A 15,117-nucleotide genomic window follows, 5' to 3' on the forward strand; every position below is an offset into this window, starting at 1 on the left:
TATTCTAGTGAATTTTCTGCAAGATATAGTCATAAAGTCAATCATTCATATGCCATATTTTAAATAAAACCATAAAAAATTCTAACCTTGAGCTTTATTATTGAAGCCTTATGGGATATATATTCTCCTCTAGAAAATCACTTAGTCATTTATCTAATTTTCTCTGTGTATTTACATGAATACCTCAAAGTTCTGTAAATTTGATTTAAATGTTTACATAGAGCTTCAGGAAATTTAATCATTTTAAAATGTCAATTTTTCAAGGGTGAATTTATTACTAGTCTCTCAAAATATTTATAATTAATTCAGATAAATAATTTTAATCAGTGAGTCAGACTAAATCAATACTTGACAGATGGCTTGGGCAATAAGATTTGTTTTAACTCATATATTTGAAAATTTGGCTCTTTGTGTGAGATGATCAGTAATTTCTATGAAGATGATTTATTTGCAACTTTATGCAGATATGATTTTAAAAAGTAACAAATCTCAGACAATGTAAACTCAGATTCACCAAGTGTTTATAGAGTAGCCGAGATGGCCAGAAGGTGGTGATTACTGTACAAACCACCTTTTTAAAAAATAACACGGCTAATAGCCAAATTACTAATACATTGTAAATGGTTGATAAAAGTTGATTAAAGTGAAAAAACAAAAACAAAAACGAATCCAGTAGATAAAATACACCAGAAATTAGACATTCTGATCTTTGGTATTTCCAGTATGCCCTTGAAAACAGCTTCCCCACTTGGGATCTCAGACATACACTGGCTTTATCCCAGAATATCATTTGAAGGACAGCTGGCCAGTCATTTGTTAAGTGACTATCTGTTCTGGTTTTCTGTGTTTTCTTTTCTGTTTTTTCTAGTTAGAGAGTTGACAACCAAAACTAACAATGACTTGGGTTTGAGCTGTGGACACTGACCGATGAGCAGTCACCTATTAGGAATTACTGCAGAAGGCGAACAAATCAGAAGCCAGAAAGGAATTTAGCTTGAGACAAAAAAAACCCAAAAACATCAGTCAGACAAGTGTCAGCTGATGAACTCATGAGAAGGCTGTCACGGATCTATGAGTTGTCAGGTTTCCCGTGAGTGACACTAGGAATGAGCCCAACCTGTCAAGAGAGATGCCAGGTAGACTCAAGGGTCAGGGTACCACGATGCCAGAAGTGACATTGGTCAAGTTACTGTCAGGTAATTTAGAGTTTTTGAATGCTCTTTGTAAAACCTAGCAAAGAAAATCCCTAGATCATTAGGAAATAATTCTGTAAATTCATATGAATACTAAAATAGATGTAAAATTTTGAGTAACAGATAAAAAAGGAGTCCTTTTTTTACCTATAAAATGCCTGCAGTCTATTGAATCCTTCAATAAAATATATCTTTAGAAATGTTATAAACTTAAAATAAGTGAAATTTCTATACCACGGAGAATCCAGCTTGCCGCCTGTTTCTTTTCATTCAGACACACCTACACTCTCTGGAAGGGTTCATCAGCCATTCAGCTAAAATCTATGGCAGTAACCAGTTTTAAAGGAAGATTGTAAATCCCAGAAAAGAGCTTTAAATATTAAACTTCTAGAAATTTATTATAACACATTGTGTGATAACTGTTTTTATGTTACTTTTATTAACATGAACCCAGCAGAACCTGTGCTCAAAAAGTCTCTTGAAAATTGTTTGTATTTTTACGGTTTCTACAAATAAGGATGAATCAGATATGACTAAACTCTCTTAGGTTTTAATAATCAGCTGTTTTCCTAATGGAGAAATAGCCTGCTCAGAAATTCAAGTTCACAAAAATAAAACTGAACCAAGGAGAGAAAAACAAAACAAAACAAAACATTCTTTGTACTTCAGTTGCTGTAGCATTCCAAGAACAGCTAACTTGGTGTCCAAACACAAGGCTCAGCATACATCTTGTCTAGTATCACTTAGAAAGCCAATAGTGGGCACACAATGTCATATACAGATGTTATATTATAGAACTGCACACTTGAAACCCATATAATTGTATTAAACAATGTCACCCCGATACATTTGATTAAAAAAATAAAAAAGCAAAAGCTAATAGGAACAAAAATGAAATCAGATCAAAGAAATCTGATATTAATTAGCAATTAATCATAAGTCGATTACACACTATCTAAAGCATTATAATATCTTTTTCCAACTTAGTATGATTAATATTGACCAAATAATTAAAAATTCTTTTTATAAAAGCTCACAACTCATATGCTCTTAGTTATACTATGTTTACAAACCAATGGAGAAAAATAGGAATGAAATCATGCCTCTCCCCGATCCTTGCATGTTTATTTACTTATTCATCAATTTTACAGATATCCTTTTAATAACTAATGTATGTCAAGGGACACAGTAGTCAACAAAACAGACGAAAGCATACTCTTTATAAAGTCTACATACTGCTGGGAAGAAGACAGGCAGCAAGTAAACATTATCGAACAGGCAGCATCTAAGCAGTGCTTTAGGGAAAAGCAAAGCAGCTAGGGGAGAATGAGGAATGATGAGGGATGGAGTTGCAATTTGAGATAAAGTTATGCAGGAAAGCTTCAGCAAGAGTGTACTTTTTGAACCTGGAAGAAGTGAGGGGGAGCCATGCAAATATCCTGGAGACAGCACTCCAGAGAAAAGTAATTAGTGCCAAGGTCCATTGGCAAGACTGTGGCAGATGAATTCAAGAAACAGTGAACTGGTCAAGGTGGGAGGGCAAAATAATTAAACTAAGGGAGAGTACAACAAGATACAGACAGATTGGTAGGAGAGAGACATAGCGTAAGAGGTACATTTTGACTTTTATTCTGAGTGATGTGGGAAGTCATTTGTCATTTTTAACTCTAGGGAGTGTTATTTTATTCAATTTACTAAAGTTAAATTTGAGATATTATTACCTGACACTCATAGATGGCTATATAGGTAGATAGATAAGAGGTAGATAGATTTTCTTTAATATTAATATAATGTTATATATTATGAATAATACATATACCTATTAATATTAAAATGTATTTATATTAAAAACACTCATTCCATTTTAGTTCCTAAAATGTCTCCTTAGTAACAATTCTTCCATACATAAAACAGGTTTCCTTCAGACCTACCCCTCTCAAAACAAGTAAAAATTTTCACATAAAATTTTATAACAGTTAATAGTTCAACAGTGTAACCAATAGTTAAATAGTTTTAAATCATATTAGAATAATACTGTTTATTAAAATAATCAAAGTTTTGTTATTTATTTGTCTCCAATTACCCTGCATAAAAAAAATTATTTCAGCCTGGCTACTATGGCTCATTGGTTGAGCACTGACCATGCACCAAGAGGTCACTGGTCTGATTCCCAGTCAGGGCACTTGCCCAGGTTGTGGGCCCAATCCCCAGTGGGGGACATGCAGAATGTAGCCAATCGATGTTCTCTCTCATCAATGTTTCTATCTCTCTTTCCCTCTCCCTTTTTTTCTCTCTAAAATCAATAAAGAAAAAAATATTTAAAAAAATTATTTCAGATACATGTAAAATGACTAAAAATAAGTTACAAAAAAAAAAACTTGTCTTGAACTCTATGTATATTAGAAAACAAACTTGTCATGAAGAGGTCCTTTCAATTAAAGAAATTCCAATTAAAAAATAAAAATATGTAACTAAACTGAAATAATCTTTATATCTATAGTTCCATACCCCTTTGCTATAACCAGTATTAATCTGACTGGCATTGAAGATCTGCAGCTATCTTTAGAGTGAGTGCTGACTGCAACAGCCAAACACTTCCTTGAGAATGACCTATGACTGACAGATGACTACTAGATCATAGTGATTGCTTCATGAGGTATAGATGGAAATGTTAAATCATGATGTTGTATGCCTGAAGCTGATATAATACTGTATGTCACCTACAATTAAAAATAAAGTTATAAAAAGAAAAAAAAATAACCTGTGATCATGTCTCATGTTCTCTAAAAATAAATGCTGATATTGTAATATGGTTTAAATTCAATATATGCTATAACATGCAAAATTAAATATTTTAGAAATAAATTCCTATTAAATACACCATCTGCAGAAAAATATATTTTAAAAATGTATTTTTAAACATGTTTTTTTTCTTTACTGGAAGTGAAATTTAACATTAATGTGTTCACATGTCTTTGTGTTGAAAAATAAATAGCAATTGCATCTTTACACACTTCTAGATTTTGTCTAATTTAAGTATTCCAGTTTGAAAATCAAATAAGATTACAAATATTTATAACATATCAAAATTATGGGACTATGAGCTAATAATTATATTCAAGAAATAGAGAATGGTCTTCTTTTAAGCCATGAAACCTTATAAGTCATAGAAATCTAAAATGTTCCTGGAGCCCTCTGGAGTTCCTCATAAAAGATTATGAGACACAAATGTTAGCAGATCCATGGGAGATCTGGCTATCGACACACAAGCATCCAAATCAATGAAGTCTACATTTTTATATTTCAGTGTTAAAATATTATTATTACACAAAAAGGACCAAAATGTCCTCCATTTGTCCAGAGGACATAGTCATACCTCTGACCTTGAGAATGCCAAATGCTTCTAGCCAATATTACTGCATGCTGAGACAGTGTGGAGGTACCTTAGCAAGACAGGACCACATTCCTTGCTCTGGAGAGGCTGAGGCCTGAGGAAGTCATTGTGTGACTTTTCATCTTACGTAAGCCCGTCTTTGGAGACAAACCATATAAGTCAGTGAAGACTTGTAAATTAAATATTAAAGAAGTAAAGTAACATTTAACTCCTAAAAATTTACTCTCCCATTCCTGTTTTTCTTTTAATGAACTAAAATTTATCTAGTTAATATTTTACTTTATTTCCGTTATCTAACTATCTTTAGATATTACATTTTCCTAGATACAAATGCCAAACCTAAGAGACAATAAACCCAAAAGCCAAATCAGGATTTTAAGAAAAGTTCAAGTCCAAAGTAACTCAATTATAACCTTATATTCTTACAATTTTAATGCTAAAACAAACAAAAACTCTTCTAACTGTTATCTCCTATGATTTATTAGGTTAGTGACTTTTACCACTTATCCAATGACAGCCTCTTCTGAGTGACCCTAATGCCCAGTGCCAGCAAATGGCACACAGAAAGGCAGTTCCTATCCAATGTTCTCTTTAATCTCTGGAATTATACAAATTTCTGTTATTACCTAACCAGGTCTACCCAGAAACTGCCTTGACCCAGCAGCGAGTGGCCATATACTATTCTTTTCTATATTTTGAAGGTAAGGGCACTGCGAAACACAACACTAGAGGTTTTGCCGGATTTAACACTAGTCTTTCAATTCGTTTGAAGAAAGGGAGCATACTTGGCATTAACAGAACAGATCTTATATTCTCCTAATAGCATGAGAGTTGGGATACCAGGATCCAAATAGGATACATGTTCAGTAGGACAGAGCGAACTGAAGAGAAACATCCGTTCATTTACTTGTTTATATCATAATTAAGTTTTGATTGTGGCCAGTATGGGAGCTTTTCAGGTAGAAATTGAAAACCTGGCTTAAGTAACCACATAAAACCAAATAAATGTTGATAAAAGGTTAGCTGTTCAAGGCAGACAGTCTGTTTTAGTAAATTTTGTATCTTCATTCCTCAGGAAACATGATTAAAACCTGCATAAGAAAATCATAAACAGTAAAAAATTTTAACATTTATTTAACCTACTTCAAACCTGTTTCACAGATCTGTATCCAGATATTAGAACAACAAAGGAACTAATAACATTTTCAGGTTGGTGTTATGTTCTGTTTGCTGATTAGAAATGTAAAGTGCTACCCTATAACCTAAGTGCCCCCCGCGGCCAGTAAAATAAACTTGGACAAAGCTAGAAGTCCCCCAGACATAATTCTATTTCAAAAAAATGGTAACAGGATACCGTTTAAATCATGAATATCCAGCAACAAATGAACAGTGATTTATAGTACTTCAATCTTAACATAGTGACTAATGGTTGGTGTGAAGTGATCTTTGCCGTTTCCAGTACAAAAATGAGATTCCCAAGAGTTTTGGTCAAAGATTATAAATGGGAGATGAAGGAGAAACAAAAAAAATATATGTCAAGAATGATGTTTTCGATTCTAACATGAGTAAGAGAGTAAATGTAGTTTTCACCAAATGAGAGAAAGTATGGTACCATAAGTCAGTTGGGGTGCAGGGAATATGAATTCACTTTTAGAGGTAATGACTTTCAGGTGCCTTTGATATATCCAAGTACAGGTGTCCGAAGCACATTAGGTATTCATTTCTTAAACTCAGTGGATAAGTCTCAACTGGAAATTTATTTCTGAGAGTCTTTAGTATATAAATAGAAGGTAAAACTAGGAGAGTCAGTCAATTGCATCATTTTAATATAGTGGAGAGAATGAGACGAAAGCTGAAGATAGAATCCTGTAGTAAATTAACATTTTAGGGACTCAACTAAAAAATAAAAAGAGCTTTTGGTTTCCATGTTACCCAGATAATATGATACATCTGCAATATATATCTGGAAAAGGGTGTATAACCAATTAGACAGTAGAGGGAAAATTACAATTATGTCAGGATTCAATCAGAACTGTTCACTGATTAAAATATAGTATGAGTGGGGTTATTAAAGGTGGATCACACGAAAGGTGGTACTTACTTCATTCTGAGAAATGTGTGAAGGCATTTTCAAATGTCGCAGTAACAGAGACCACAGCTAGCATCAGTGAGCAAGAACCAAGGGTACCAGAAATGGGCTGGAGAGCTCCTCTCATTGAGCAATTTGCCCTCCAAAAAATGTGGGTCCTACATTTAAGAAGAGCATTTCAGCCCCACTGTGGCTCAGTGGACTGAGCATCGCCCCATGGACTGAGAGGCCCTGGTTCCATTCCTGGTCAGGGCACAAGCCCGGATCACAGGCTCGATTTCCAGTAAGGGGCGTGCAGGAGACGGCCGATCGATGTTTCTGTCTCACATCAGTGTTTCTATCTCTCTCTCCCTTCCTCTCTCTGTAAAAAAAATCAATGAAAACGTATTACAATTTTTAAAAAATATTATTTCATTGGAAGCCATTTATTCTTACTAGAAGACAAGGCGTGTCTCTCAGAATAAATCTAAGGGTGGTTAACTTTTAATACAGAGTCTTAAAACACAGCTGTGTGAATAAATTTTCTGATCTCCCACTTTTTTTTTCTCCAAGGCATAATTTCTGTCAACCGGGTCTAAAATGTTTCATAAATGTCTCTTTGTAGATCATTCCATGTAGTGTCTGGCACAGGGGTGCATTACTTGGCATTGTTTTACATCTCTCCTCACTTCCTGATTTTTCACCTGTGTTTTTCTGGGTTTTCATTTTCTTAATAAAGTATCAAGACATTTAACCTTGCTTCAGGCTCTGTTTTGTAGAGAATGCTGACTAAAATAATTGGTTACCGTTATCTATATTTATTAAAGTGATGTGACTGTCTTGTGTGTTTTGCATTATGCTATTTATCCCCCACTCACGAATTCAAGCCATTCATTTATTCATACATGTATTCATTTATAATGAAATGAAGAAAAATTTTCCTCTGTGCAGATGGATAAGGCAATCATCTTTAAAGGGAGACAACTATTTATAGAAAAAGAAATCCAGATAAATATGCTATGGAAGATCTGACCTCAAGAGTGAAGAACTGTCTGATACCAAAGCTTGAGAGGAAGTGGAAGAGGATTTGCACAGAGAAGATAAATTGTAGGTAGAGGAGAGGAGGAATGGACAGGGGAATGAGGGGAGTTGTTATGGGAGTAACAGCATCGTGTTACCTGGTGGGGGTGTGCAATGAATGGCAGGACCCTTTACACATTTGCCTGTGACTTTCAGTTGTCCATGAATAATTCTAAATGTGTGGTGTGATGGATTTCTTGTTGTACCAGGTGAAAGCTCTGAGTTCCATGTTTGGATAAATATGGGGGAAAAATAAATAAAATACAGGGATAAAGAATGTCAAGCCAGGGTCTAGGTGGCATGTGGAGGCGGAGATGTTAGTTGCTTAAGGAAACTAAGATGCAATCCTTAGCTGCATCTCAGATTATGTCACTACCACAGAACTCACCCAAGGGCATGCCTTTACAGCACCTATGACTATTTGCACATGTGTGCAGAAAACGAGAGATAACTACTAGTTAGGCCACATGATCTTAGAAATAGCACTGGATTTTGGAACTGCTGTAGAAACTCCCTGAGATTCACATTTCACCTTGTGCAAGAAACATGCTTTGAGATACTATTTATTTCACAAAAAGAAAACAAAATGAACAAACAAAAAACACCTCTGAAATCAGACTGTCTACATTTAAACCCAGGACCAACTATGTGAACTTAGGTAAACTATATCATCTCTCTGTGCCCTGATTTCTTTATCAGTGAAACGGAATATTAATTCTCCTTACCTCACAATATTGTATGAGAATTGTTATTTATTTATTTATTTATTTATTTATTTATTTATCCTCACCTGAGGACATTTCTCCATTTTTTGTTCAGATAGAGTGGGAGGGAGAGAGAGAGAGAGAGAAACAGAGACGTGAAAGGGACACAACAAGTGGCTGCCACCCGCACAACCCAACCCGGACCAGGGACAAACTGCAACCGAGGTAGGTGCCCTTAGCGGGAACCGAACCCAGGTCTCTCCCGACCCCAGGCCGACGCTCTAACCGCTGAGCCAAACCGGCCAGGGTGAGAATCATTATTTATATTGGACTATGTACATGAAACTGTGACTGGAACATGTGAACTGAAAAAGTAGTAAAAGAAGGAAGGGAGGAAGGGAAAAGGGTAGTAAGGGGCTGGCAGCATTGACCTCTTGGTTCTTTTTATTTCTGGTTATGTTCTAATACATTTTATTAATCTTGTCAACAATTATTATATTTGATAAACAGAATTTGAGCTTGATTTTTATTTCTAACTTACTAAAATTATGCTATACAACAACAAAAAAAGGAAAGCATGGGGAGTTTTTGTGAAGGAGGAAACTTTCTCAAAATGAATGCCACTTTTATTTTCTTGAAAAAATTCAGTGGTAATGAACTCTCCCATAGATAATGAAGGGAAGCAGTCAGGAGAGATTCTGTAGCCAGACATCCAGCATGGTTTTTCTGTGAAACTCTTTCCCACATGTTCATTTAGGGCTAAAATTAAACTGAAAATTTTTTTTTTCTTTTTCTTCATTGATTTGAGAGAGAGTGAGGAAGCGAGAGGGAGAGAGAGATAGAAGCATCAGTGAGAGAGAACACCAATTAGCCGCCTCCTGCATGCCCCCCACTGGGGATCGGGCCCACAACCTGGGCATGTGCCCTGACCAGGAATCGAACCAGCGACCTCTTGGTGCATGAGTCGATGCTCAACCTCTGAGCCACACAGGCTGGACCAAAATTAAACTTTTAAATTTGGGTTATATGAAGGTCTTTTTAGTGTGGGATTCCCAACTTACTTTCCTCATTACAACAGGTAAGAAGTATACAATTTTTGTATACTACTATTTTCTATCTCATTCAAAGCTCAGAACAACCTGTGATGTTGCCCAGCTTCCGTGCTTATAGAAGAGTGACTTTTCTGTGCCACACAGTAGTCAGTGAGAAACTGGCACTCCAGTATCAGCATGTCAGGTGACGAAACCCATGTTCCTAAACACGGAGGCTGAGCTGTCAGGGACTTGTGACTAGATAAAGAAAAAAGTAGTAACTGTAACTCTTCACCACTGGGTATTTTATTTTTGTACATATCTCCAGGGAAAGGTTAAATTAGAAAATATTTTCAATATATTTTGGAGTAATGCCACCATATACAGAGGAATTATTTAAAAAATATATATAACATATAAAACATTTATGTAGTCTACAATAATCATCTATTGAAATTAAATGCAACAGGTATGATTGAAGGAATGTTTTGTTTTTCATTTTGACTCAATATACAATAACAAAAGATAAATATTTGAAACAATAATTCAGAAAATGTCTCTGAGGATGAATACAAAGAAAGGCTTTTGTGAGCAGCATTTTTATCTAGTGAACGGTGTGTGTGTGTGTGTGTGTGTGTGTGTGTGAACAGTAGCAGTGTTGACTATGAATCTCCCTTTTCCAGGTGCTGTGGATGCTGTGCACGCACTGTACTGGGATGTGTTTGTCAGATAAATGTGGATGCACATCACAGCAAGTGAACTGAACTTTCCACGTAGTGATTATGAAGCTTTTTTATGATATTGGTAATGATCCAAAACAGATTATGACTTTGATAGATCTAGCATTTACCAGCAGTCAGCAACTTTGGATCACATCAAAGTTAATTTTTTTTTTCTTTTGTATTTGTAAGGTCTTCTCATTTGATTGAGGATACTATAAGGAGGTATAGTATAACTGCATTGTTTCCATTGTCAATTTCTTTAGTTAAACTGCAAACTTTCTGCATGATTGGAGAGTGTGAAAGGGCCAAGGTTAGTATGCTCAGTTTTTTTCTTTTTTTTTTTTTTTTAATCATATCCACTGAATTGAGCATTATTACTATATAACTTTTTAAAAATCATAGTACAAATAGAAAGGAGGCTCGGATGCATGGACTTCCTTTAAAATATCACCCTGATGAGTCATGCTTGGTCGAACTCCCAGGAGAGAGTGCAAGTCCCAGGACTAAGAATATAACAGAGTTCTTATAGCAAGTGAGGCTGCCCGTTGTAGTGCCCACCATTTAAATTTGCACATGCAGTGGGGTTTTTTATAAAGTTTCAGGCACATCTCCAAGCACCAAGTAGAAAACCTTGTCAATAACAACTCCCATTTAAAGTATCAATTCATTGTAAGTTAGTGTGCTAGGCACAATTAATGCTCATGAGTAAAACTACCAGACTCATAGCCACTTTGTGTGCCTCATCCCCTACATCAACTGGCAAAGACAGGGGTTAAGGTGCTGACTGGGCTGATTGATCCTGACTATCAAGGGGAAACTGAACTACTCCTCTACATTGGAGGTAAGGATCTGGAATATAAGAATCCCTTAGGGTGTATTTCAGAATAACCATGTCATATAATTTAGGTCAATGGAAAAGTAAAAACTCAATCCAGGTAGGACTAGTAATTGCCCAGACTCTTCAGGAATGAAGGTGTGGGTCACCCCATCAAGGAAAGACCCATGACCATCTGAGGTGCTTACTAAAGGCAAAGGGAATACAAAATGGATAGTGGAAGAAAGTAGTTAAAAGTTATTACCTATGACCATGTGACCCATAATAAAAGTAAGGACTGTAACTCATAAATATTTTCTCCTTATCTCACTACAAATGTGTGTGTGTATATAATTTATTTATTATGTTTTACTACATCTCTTATTCTCTTATTATATAAAATGAGATTACTGATTTTATATCATAGTATTCAAGTATTGTTAATTTTTACATTTTAGCTTTTAAATTACAGGGTATCAAGGGGAAGAGTGAATATTGTTTGAAGATTTTATCTCCTCTTCTGATGAAGACGTTAGTGCATTTTCAGTTGTATGTAGGATAGAATCATGTTAGGCAGAATATTGTATCATGTATTATTCAATAATGTTAGGCAGAATGATGACCTTGCCATCGTCTTTATTTGGAGGTTAAGTATATTTTAAGGAGATGATTATGGATGTCAAGTTGACAAGGAGTAAGTAGACTTGTCATTTTTTGTGTCATCTTGAATGGCCACAGGATGCCCAGATTAAACATTTCTGGCTGAATCTGAAAGGGCATTTCTGGATGGGATTACCCTTTATATCAGTAAGCTCAGTAAAGCAGGCTCTCCTGCACACTGTGGGTGGGCACCATTCAATCTGTTGAGGGCCTGAAGAGCACTAAAGGCAGGGGAAAGAGGAATATATCCATTCTTGCTTCCTGCTTGCCTGCTTGAGTTGGGCTATCTCATTTGTTCTTTCCTCTCCCTAGGACTTAGTATAAAACACTGGATCCCCTAGTTATCAAGCTTTTGAACTCAGCCTGAATTACACTACCAACATTTTTGGGTTTCCAGTTTGCAGATGGCAGATTGTAGAACTTATGAAATTTCATAATCAGGTATGCTGATTATCTATTGATTATCTATTATGAAAAATTGGCTCACCTGATATTATATATTGCTCTATTTCCTACTGGTTTTGTTTCTCTGGGTAACTAATACAGCAAGTAAAAGAGAAAAGGTCACTAACATGAAAATGAGGATGTGATAAGTATAAATACTTTTTGCAGTCAATCAATACAAAAATAATTTGAAGAAGGAAGAGACATGGTTGGCTTTAGTATTCAGAAGGCTTCATAAAGATACAGATTTGAAGTTTATGTTTAAGAAAGTGAAGAGTAATGAAGAGGTTAAGAATATTATAGCCAGAGGGGAGGGTTGTTGGGGCCTGGGTAAAAAGGGTGAAGGGATTAAGAACTACAAATTGATAGTTACAAAATAGTCATGGGGATATAAGGTAAAGCATTTGGAATATAGTCAACAATATTGTAATAACTATACATGGTTCCAGTTGGGTATTTGAAATATCAAGGGGATCACTTTGTAAAGTATATGATTGTCTAACCACCCTGCTATGCTCTTGAAACTAGTACAAAATAATATTGAATGTAAACTGTAATTGCAAACCAAAATATAATAATAATAATAATAATAATAATATTACAGGTTAGGGAGGATAATTAGGAAAAGCCTGAAGGCAGGAAAATGACTAATATGTGTGAACAGAGTAAGGATATGTCTGTGAGCACTGGGTTCAAACTGACAATGTTGTGGAAAACCTTACGTTTTGGTATTAGGAGGCATAGGTTCAAAAAGATTTTGTTTTATTTTTCTACAAAGAAAAATAACATGCTAATAAAAGCCTATTTTGGGGAAAATAAAAGCTGCTCAGATGCACATATATCAGCAAGGAAGGAAAGAGACTGCTTGGTCAGAGAGCTTTGAAGGATTCAGTAATAAAACTGCTAGTTGGAAATCTTTTTGAACTATAGAAGCTTTAATTCTTCCTTGTAACTTTTGAATGATTAAGAAAAATAGACTTAAAAACAGCTTACCAGAACCTACAAAGGGGATTCACTTCAAATTCCACAAATTGATATAAATCACATCGCATTCTGGGAATTGTGAGAGCTAAGAATGGCTAGAATGCTGAGTGTATGGTGTATGTGTTGAGGGGGAATGGAGGGAAGGAGAGTGAACTGGAAAAGTAAACAAAGGTTATAAATGAAAGGCCTTATATGGGATATCAAGAAGTAGACTTTATGCTTAAGACAAGGCAACTAATGGGCATGGACAACAGTATAGTAATTGCCACAGGGGGGCAGTGTTGGGGAGGTGCAGGAGTGTATGGGGGTATAAAGGTGATGGATGGAGACTTGACTTGGACACACAGTACGGTGTACAGATATTTATGTTGTAGAATTGTGCATCTGAATCCAGTATAATGTTCCTGACTACTGCAACCCAATAAATTCTATAAAAAGGAATAGAAAAGACAATGCAAAGCCTATACAGTGTTTAAAGTAGAGCACTAAAATGACTGGATTAATGCTAAAGACAAAAGAAATGCATGCATACACAATCCCTTTTGGATGTTTAGCAAAACATGGCACATTAAACACAAAAATTTAATTCTTATGGTAGCTAGAATTATTGGTTCCAGATTTTCATTCCCCTGTCCTTGTACCCAGCCCCCCATGCATGGTCTCATAGTTATGTTATTTGCCTCGCTAATGGGATATTAATATATTTGGCATGAGCAGAGTATCACTTGGCTTCATACACACCTGCCATTATCAAGTCTGAAAGAGACTATGAAGGTTAAAGAGCAGAGCCTTCCCTCAACCTGAAGTGAGCTTCCAATTGATCTGCAAATGTGTGCTTGAGAAATAAATGGTTTTTTTTGTTGTTGTTGTTTTTTAATACGCAGTTGACATTGTATGGCTGTTTGTTACACAGCAAATGTTGAAGGACATACCTCTACACAATTTTGATGTCTTATAAAAATGACAACAAGAACATAGAAACCAAGGTCTAAATCCACACATGCAAAGAGAATCAGAGAGCACGTCATCCTCTGAAAGCTGGGAAACAGATGAGTAAACAGCCAGGGACTCGGCAGAGCAGAGGCATGGAAAGCCAAGGACTTGCAGCAAGGGAAGCGAAACAGAAATATTTTGTATGTGGGGAGGAAGCCTTAGGTAGTTTGAGGTCCAAATTTCTGCTGAGTGGAGGCACAAATGAGACTGAAAAGCAGACGCCCCACTGAAAAGAAAAGCCATTGGATCCCTAGATACGTGGCATCATCCCAAATAATCAGACACTCCCTGCCCACCTGGTGAAGACTCAGTAGTTTTACTCAAAAAGACTTTAAATGAGTAAACATGGGAGAAGGACAGAAGCAATTACACAAACAAAACAAACAGTAGTGTTACAACAAGGAAGAGAGTACAGTTTCTAGAAGAACAGAGCCATCAACAGGGCCATCTACCTCCCAGAAGTAAAGAACTCAAGGACTGAAAAGTGTCCTCTGGGTTTACTTAAGTATTTAAGTGTTCTGTGACTGGCATTTTTAGTACAATTGAAGTGGACTTCACCTTGAAGTGATTTTTCTAAGTTAGGATAAGGAAATGGTCACAGTGACTGGATATATCCTTTTCCTGAAGCAGGAAGTCAAGGGAGAGTGGAGATGCTATGGTACCTGGAGAGAGAAAAAGTAAATGAAATGGTTTCTTTCTTTCTTTTTTCTTTTTTGGTAAAAGAAAGAGGTTCAAGAAAAATTAAATGTTGATGAGCAGGAGAGAGTAATTTTTGGTGCAAGAAAGAAAAAAAAAGAATAAAACTTTCAGTTCTCTATTTTCTGTTTTGTCATTTTTGAGCTTATTACTACATCTTTTCTTCATCAAATTCCTGTTATGATTCTAAAAGACTCTCAGTGTTCTTCTTTTATTGTTTTTGATAGGAATTATATATTTTTTTCAATTTATTGCCCTGGCAGGTTTGGCTCAGTGGTTGGAGCGTTGGCCTGCGGACCAGAGAGTCCCAGGTTTGGTTTCCACTAGGGGCACG

The sequence above is a fragment of the Molossus molossus genome, unplaced genomic scaffold (genome assembly GCF_014108415.1).
Source record: "Molossus molossus isolate mMolMol1 unplaced genomic scaffold, mMolMol1.p scaffold_m16_p_9, whole genome shotgun sequence".
NCBI classification, from domain to species: domain Eukaryota; kingdom Metazoa; phylum Chordata; class Mammalia; order Chiroptera; family Molossidae; genus Molossus; species Molossus molossus.